General features: G+C 31.5%; 1 long non-coding RNA gene across 1 annotated transcript; it reads right to left on the bottom strand.

Moving 5' to 3' along the window:
* Positions 1 to 5,063: 5,063 nt before the first annotated feature.
* Positions 5,064 to 5,750, bottom strand: LOC133828979 (uncharacterized). Its single transcript, XR_009891428.1, has 3 exons — positions 5,585 to 5,750; positions 5,338 to 5,423; positions 5,064 to 5,120 (listed from the first exon to the last, which is right to left on the bottom strand). It is a non-coding gene; the product is annotated as an uncharacterized LOC133828979 (long non-coding RNA).
* Positions 5,751 to 8,501: the final 2,751 nt, after the last annotated feature.

The raw sequence follows: 8,501 nt of genomic DNA, 5'->3' as shown, positions 1-8,501 counted from the left end.
TGTGTTGAGCTACGAGCCGTTACAGCTGAAGCAGGACCTGAGCTATGATGAACAGCCTGAGCGCGTTATTGAAAAGGGAATCAAGGAATTGAGATCCAAAAGGATTCCACTAGTAAAGGTCCTGTGGAAGAATAGTACGGAACGAGAAGCAACATCGGAGCTGGAGGAAGACATGAGAGAAAGATACCCTGAATTATTTGGTAAAAAAGAATTTTGGGACGAAATTCCTTTTAAGGATGGTATATTGTAGTGCACCAAAAAAAAATTTAGAGTTTATTAAAATTTTTGGTGTTTTATTTTATTTAAGTGTTAAGTGTGGTGAATTGTTTTATTTAAATGTTGTTTATTTTATTTAGTTGTTGTTTTTTTATTTGATTGTTTGTTATTTTATTTAATTGTTAGAATTGTTTGGTATAATCTTTTTGAATTTAAATTTGTTAATTGCTTGTTTGATTATATATTTTTAATATGTGAATAATTGTGTGTCTTGTTTATTTTACTATAAGTGTGACAATTGATGGGATTAAAATAGGTTATTTTTTTTATTTTAAGTGTGTGCCGAAATGTGTGTGTGTGTGTGTGTGTGTGTGTGAATGTGTTTTATTTTTCTTTTATTAATTTATTTAGTTATTGTTCCCATTATAGAAAAGGAAAGAGTAGTATGAATCTAGACCTAATGTGAGTCTTGAGCATTTTTCCTTATAATTATGAAAAGAAAAGAAAATAGAAAAGAAAAGAAATATAAGTTGTCATCTTGTAGGAAAAGATGACAAGGTTGATTTTTTATTTGGTTCACATTAGGATAAGGGTTTAGGTGAGGTGTAAGGAGAGGAAATGATGGGATTTAGCTTAAATTATGGGATAGGAATTTGGCTTTTCACACTTGAGTCATTTTCTTAAGGTTAGGTCACTAGAGGCTATAAATAGGAGAGTATGGAAGCCTTGGCATTCTTTTGCTTGTGGCTGCCGAAATTAGAGAGAAGGAGAGAGTGAGAGAGAGAGGCGTGAAAGAGAGAGAATGAGGAGAAGAAAGGAAGAAGAAGGAGGAGGTCTTAGGTATGGTTTTTCTTATGATTCCTTGTTGTTTTAAGATTTAGGTTTATCTTCCTCATTGTCTTAAGTCTTTTTCTATGTTCTTCTTCTTCATGGGTTTCAAAAATCCTAGGGTATTCAAGGGTGATTATCACTTGGGTGTTGATCAAGTTGTGTTCTTGATTTTACAATCAAGAGAGGTATTGAATCTCTACCCCTAATGCTATGGTGTTCTCTTGAGTTATTGGATTTGTGGATATTTTTCAATATGTTGATGCATGGGATATTGATCTAGGCGTGGGTAGGGGTTTATGGTGTTGGCTTGATTTTTATTGTTGTATGTTCATAATATGTGTAATGAGATGATTATTGAAATATGATGTTGATGATATTCTATGATTTTATGTATGTATGTTTCGGCCTACGGGTGATGTTCAAGCATGATTGTTTTTCTTATATGTTTTAAAATAAATTGTGGATCTAGAAACATGATAGGGTGTATATGAGATTATGTATCAATATATTATGGTATGCATGAAAAATAATAGGAACATGTTAGGTTTAATGTAAAAGCATATATGAGGATTTGTGTTATGTTATTCATCCATGTTGTATTATTATTTTGTTGGGTTGCATGCATGAACTCATTAGAAGAAAAAAAGGAATAAGGTTATATATGAATATGTGTTAGTTATGTTATTTGAATTATATGTATAATAAGAGCATGTTAGGATTTGTGAATTGTTGTGTTTATGAAACATGAATGATCTTGTATGAATTTTATGAGGCATGAGGTAAAAGATAAAATTCATGGTGATTTATGCTTGCTGATTTTGTGAATAAATGGTGAAAAGTTTGATGAAATAAGGATATGTATACATAAGAATGACTCTAATGATACACTACAAGAAAAAACAGTATTCATAACACTTAAAAAGTGCTATCGGGGACTATTGATAGCACTTCTGAAAATGCTAACGTAGCCCATGTTATTAAAAGTCCAGTCTTTTCTATAACATTTTTTTAATGTTATGTTCGGTGTTATCTTAAACTATTCAATAACACATTTTTAGGTGCTATAATATTCAAATAATAACATTTAGATAGAGTTTTTGATTATAAATTTGAAGTTTAATCTTGTATTTTTTTCATAACACTTTTCAACTGTTACATTTGATTATTTTGATAACATTTTTAGTTTGTTATATTATATAAACCATAACGATTTTTTACGCTTATAATATGCTTTTAAATCATAACATATAGTAATAAAATTTTTAATTTTATTTTGATAAATATACTTATATGGTTTTTTTTTTAATTAAAAGATTTTCATTATTGTATTTTGATAAAAAAAAATTCAAAATTAATCATAAAATGTAATTCTCAATAGATTGATAAACCATAAGTATTACATTAAACAATAACTAATTCAAACCATGAATGTGTCTACTTCATGAGATCTTAGTTCTAACTTAAGTTTGAAAGCATAACATAATAAAGTTTTATAATCTTGAACAATTTTTACTTCAAAAATGAAAAATAGAAACATTACAAGATACACAAAAGTAAACCATGCGTGAAACTTGCTCCATCCTTCAATTCATCGTCCTTTGTGCACTTGTCTTTGTTGTGAGTCCATTTGTTTAGCTACAACAAAATTTAAATAAGTAATGCTTCAACTTAAAGTTATAGTAAACTAAAAGAGTACATAAAAAAAGTTAATTACCTAATTATAACTTTATCAGCTAGCCATGCAATTATACTACAAGCAAAATCTGCTCTATAAAAAGATAATATTAGGGCCTTCTCACCTTAAAGAATGCAACCATCCAACAACAGCAGACTTCTCATGCCAAAAAAATGGTGTGGGTTTAACATGCTTCTTGATGATAGACTGCATAAACATAATACCAAAAATCAGCTTGACCCAAATTATATATTTGTGTTTGTGTGTGTGTGTATTATATACATGCGTTTATAATCAAAGCAAGAGAAACTGGGAGCATCAAATAAAGTAAGTTTTCTCATTGAAAAGTTTCCATCAACACTTTGTCTCAAATTAAAAGGTAGGTGTAAAAATCGGGTCATTTAAAAGTTAAAAGATGCCATTGGTGCTCAAAACCAAATGTTTGTTTTCCAATCCAATCACACAATTTAATTGATAAAGCTGAGATGCCAGGCATCATTAATGCCACACAAACAATTACTCTAGAGTCCAGACTAAAACTAACAAACAAGGTTAATAAACTGATTCATAAACACAAAAATAAATCATTGGTAATGAAAGTTACTACCACCAATTTTTTTTTTTTAACTAGGCTCTCCACCTAAAAAATTTGAACAAGAAACCATAGCAATTGCTATGTAGGTGCCCAGGAAAAATTTGAACAACAGATCTTGTTGGAGTAAATTACATGCCTCACCATTTGAGCTACCCCTCTTAAGTTACTACCACCAAATTAACTAGTTCAGATTAAAATATTTTCAAAGGTTTCCTTACCAAAATTTATTTTCATTAGTTCCAATGAGAATTGTTTGGAAGCACATGCTATAGAAGAAAGTTGTATATCCTTATCTAGTAAAATTTCAGAACTCTTTTCAAGTCCCGCATAGAATTATGTTGCATTAAACTTCCAAGATTTAGAATATTAACTGCTATAAAAAATACAAACCATTGTACCTTATTTGGATAATGAACTCCACTTGGTGGTCTAGGAATGTGTACATGGAAGGCTGGACACTTGTAGAACACTGACCTAAATAAACAGAAACAAAGATTTATCAAATATGATAGCAAAGATTCTCATTTGTATACGTCCAGACATGATGAGGAAGTAACATGCAACTTACAAGACGTTATTATCAGCAATCATATCCATGCCAGAAACTACTACCAATTAAACATGCATCTGCAAAAGAAAACTCTACAAACTTAGATAAACTATGCAATTAAAATTAAAATAACTAAAAAAGAAAACTATTCAAACAAAAAAGTTGGCAAGGAGTACTAAAAAAATTGATAGTACTACTTAGGATAGGAAATTAACAATCATAAAAAGAAGGCAAATGAAGTAGGAAAAATCCTCCACATCTTTTATATCAAAGAAGATTATCATCTTTTAAATAAATTGTGAACACTTTTTTAGAAGTGACACAAGATGTTTACAGTTACTCTGACCCAAGATCAATATAAAGAATATAATAAACAATGCAGAAATCTATAATAGTATTAAGCCAAAGGATAGCTGAAATCTGATGTTGTGGTGTTTTCACTTTCATCACCATCCTATTTGATAGTTGAAAACTGATGCAGTGAAATTGGAAATAAAAGATAAAATCAAGCTAAATCCATGGCCAAAGGAGAGAAACCGCAAAAATGAGAGAAAACACTGAAGAGTTTGTCAAATTTAATATATCCAATCTCCCTTACAGTAAGTAGTATAGAGTATTCATATCCCCGTGACACCATAACAAATAAAACCAAATAAAATGGTAACAAGGTAAGGGATTTTCAAGATTATTCTTATCACAGTAAGGCAAAATTAGATACCAGCCCAAAAATCAAAACAAAATAAGAAGATCAGAATAAAAATTTCAAGTGGTCATGGAAATTAATAATCTGTTTCAAGACAGACATAAACAAGCTTTAATCCTTTATTATTTATTTATTTTTCAAAAGAAACAAACTTGTATTTATTGTAAAGCTAATACAAGGAAAATGTGGTATGAATAAGCACAATATGCAAAACACTTGGGGATTGTAAATTAACAAATTACAAAACACAATTCCAATCCCTGGCAAAACCAGAGAACAATACTACCCAAAATTCAAACTTAACCCAAAGAGTTTCCCTGGTAGCTTCAACATCCTAAAAAAACTTCTAATTCATTTCCAGCAATATCTTGTGTACTGAATTAGTACACAGCAATAATGTAATATTATTAATGTTTCAAAAACTATTATATCGTAAATAGATGCATTACTTTAAAGCAATACCTACCCGGAACTTGGCACACTGTAGGTTTATACGTGAGAAGAATACATCTCTAAGACAAGCATGGATGAAGTCCACATAAGACAAATCCTACAATTCCACAGAAACATATTAAGTGAAACTTCAAAAACAAAGTAAGCAAGAGTGTTGTCTTTATTAAATGAAGCTTTCCTTCTTTCAATGAAGAAATATTTCTCTAGAAACCATATCTTGGCTAACCAAAATCTGAAATTCTACTGCAAGACTTTCATTATTTTTCTTATAAAACCAAAACTGTTGTTGCAAGCACAAGGTTGTGAAAAATTACCAGTTTTGAAAGATCAAGGCCAGAAAGTTTAACACCTCGAAATCTAACTTTCTACTTAAGACAGCATTGATTTCCTCCATAAGTCCCTGCAATCAATAATTTATGGTTGGCCAGCAGTCACTTATGATGAGTAACAAGAAGATGAAACATGGAAAATCAGATATATTATATCATCTTACATAAGTAAACACACGAAGTTGAAGGAATATAAAATGAAATCTGAAGGAATAATATGTAAACTAAATACCATTTCAGGATCCTGACACACAGTATGCCAACCACTGAACATTGTAGCAAGCATTGAATAAGGCTCTCGTTGAGTCAAAGTATCAACAGTAGTGTAAAATTTCTTCCCCCCTGCAACCAATAATAAATTACATTCAGTCTACCATGCATAGATATGCACTCAATATATTAAGATCTATCTTTCAAAAATAAATTACATTCAGTCTACCATGCAGAAAGAAAAGTTTTCTGTATAATTCAGTGCTTCCAAACACAGTAATATGAATGGCTTACTACTGATTAAGTATCTGAAACAAGTCAGAAGGCAAAAATAATACATATTAATTTGGATAAATAACATGTTTTACTGTGGAAAGTAAAATTATTCAGTTTTTTAATTCTTGAACTGTAAAGAATGACAGAATCCTACTGCAAAGTCTGACATCCTTCAGCTGAAATCGTAACTATGACCTCGAATTAGTATTCATTCCAATCAATATAATGCTAACCAGATTGTACTTTATTTCCTTAGACTTTGTATATATGTTTTGCCCTTCTTTATGATCAATTAAAACAAAATTTAAACACTTCCACTTAGTGTCATTATGTCTAATTTTCATATGTTGGTGAAATGGTCTTACTAGCAAGAAAGTGACCACTGTTTTAGGTTTAACTTTCATAGAAGTAATTGAGCAATTAGGATTATCTGATATTAAATTGAAATTTGAATTAAAAAAGATACCTCACACAGACAAATTTGAATTAAATTGAACTTGTGGACTTTTGTAGATTTCTGAGGCTGGAAGACAACCTCTGTACTCGACCTCACGCATACCTCCTTCCACTCCGAAGCTGAAGCTCCTTCGCTTCGATAATCCCTAGGCGAGTACAAAACTTGGAGCGTCAAATGCGATGTGATTTCGAAAGAAAAATGCACATGATGACTTAGAGAAACTGAAGACTCAAAAAAAAGTTGATAGAAAAAGATACAAAGGTTAGTGTGTAGATTAGATGTCTCAACCACAGCTAATTTTTATTCAGAAATGGAAATGGATTTTCACCTAATCCAAGCATGCTTGTTGATAATCAGACGACTGACTTTAGATCTTTTGATATTTCTCAAGGCATGGAGATCTTCTGGCTTTCCCTTGAACTCCAGAAATTCTCCAAGTACATATTTATTACCTTTGAGCTCCACCCTGTGTGCAAACAAAATAGTAAAATCTTCCAGTAGTGAAAGCCAGATATCATGGAAACAAATGGACTATATTTGACAACCCCTTTTCTTTAATTTTCTTCAAAATTACATAAGAAACAATATTCTTTTTTCCCTCAATAAAAATGGCATGTGCTCCTATCTTTAACAAAGCAATAATAATGACCAGACAAGTTTTAAAGAAGACTAAGAAACTTGTTCAAAGCTTAAAATAGTTTAGAGCTCCTTGGAAAATAAAAAACTACAATTGGAAAGCAGTATCTAAATGTCATTTGAAATGACTTCAAAAATAAGGACTTCATTAATGTTCAGACAACCAAAGCAACAATCTCTTATACCTTAAAAAGGAAATAAGTATTTATACTTTATAGTATAGATAAATGACAAACCTATCCCAAATTGGAGCAGTACTGAGAATAAAATTGAGGTTCTGCTGTATAGATTCTTGCATCTCTTTCTTTCCACCTCCAAATGCACCCTTAAGCCAACCAGAAAACATAGGCTTTGTTTCTGGTTTCTGTTGAGTCCACTGGTCATAGGGAATGACTTCTGGTGGAAAGGAGCCTGGCTGAATAGTACTGCAAGAAAAGAAGCTCGGTGAAATTAAAGGGAAGACAAACTAAATGTCACAGATGTTACGATCTACAACAACTACAATGTGAAACAAACCTACAAAATCACTGAGATAGGCATGTGCAGTGGTTTAGTGTCTAACTTAAAATGGCCGCATTATAACCCTTTAATTCACTTCGAATACAAAATAATTATGTTTTCATTGTGGCAATGTACTTTCTAAATTATGCTAGGCTTGCTAGATATCATTCTGATTGACCCCATGTAGGGATCCTCAATTCAATAGCCATAACAATAGGTAGAGAAACATAGAGACATTGAGGGTCAAAGAAAATGGAAAATAGGCCAATCTGATAAGTGTTGTTTAATTGAACATATTGATGAGAACATATTAATGGAGGGGCTTTTCTCCTTTTAAAATCTCTTTCCCTGGTATTTTCTTATCTTGGGGTGATAATATTTCTAAACTTTCTATGTAACACTACTGAGTTTTCCTCATTGTTAAATCTTCTTGAGGGGTTTCAGTTGAGAGTTAAATTAGATGGTAAAAGGGTATGGTCATTGACTCGTCACCTATTGTCTGGATTTTTAAGCCTTCTCTGGGAATTTGGAAGTCTGTGGCACTCAGTAAGGTCAAAACATATTGCTCATGTGATAAGTTTTTTTTTTTTTTTTGCTGGAGACTCGTGTGATAAGGTTTAAACCTGGGATAGGTTGCAAAAGAAATGTCCTCTTCTGTCTTTAAGTTAAAATTTCAGCATCCTATGTGAAAGGTTAATACATAGATCAACTGTTCATGCATTGTTCTATGGCTCTGAGACTTTGGTTCCAGTTAGTCAAAGGAGCTACCAGAGAAGGGTGTTGCAGGGATTCCTGGTTTTGGCCATTTACTAGGAGCTTTGTTGGAGTTGGCAAAAAGATCTTGTGTTTTTGTAGTCCAGGTTTTCTGAGAAAGAGAGAGAGAGAGAGAGAGAACATTTACAGTTGTCTCTCTGTTTTTTTTTTTAAATACCAAATGTAGTGTAATTAAAACAATTTGGTTTAAGTTTTTTTATTTTATTTTCTTGTAGCTAGGTGAAAATCCATAGTCCTCAGCCAAGTTCTTTGCCTCTTTTCTAAAAAAGATTTTTAGCTCCTAATAAACATAGGT

This window comes from Humulus lupulus, chromosome 4 (assembly GCF_963169125.1).
Source record: "Humulus lupulus chromosome 4, drHumLupu1.1, whole genome shotgun sequence".
NCBI lineage: Eukaryota > Viridiplantae > Streptophyta > Magnoliopsida > Rosales > Cannabaceae > Humulus > Humulus lupulus.
Note: the sequence above shows the minus strand (reverse complement) of the source record. Positions and strands in the feature narration are given on the sequence as shown.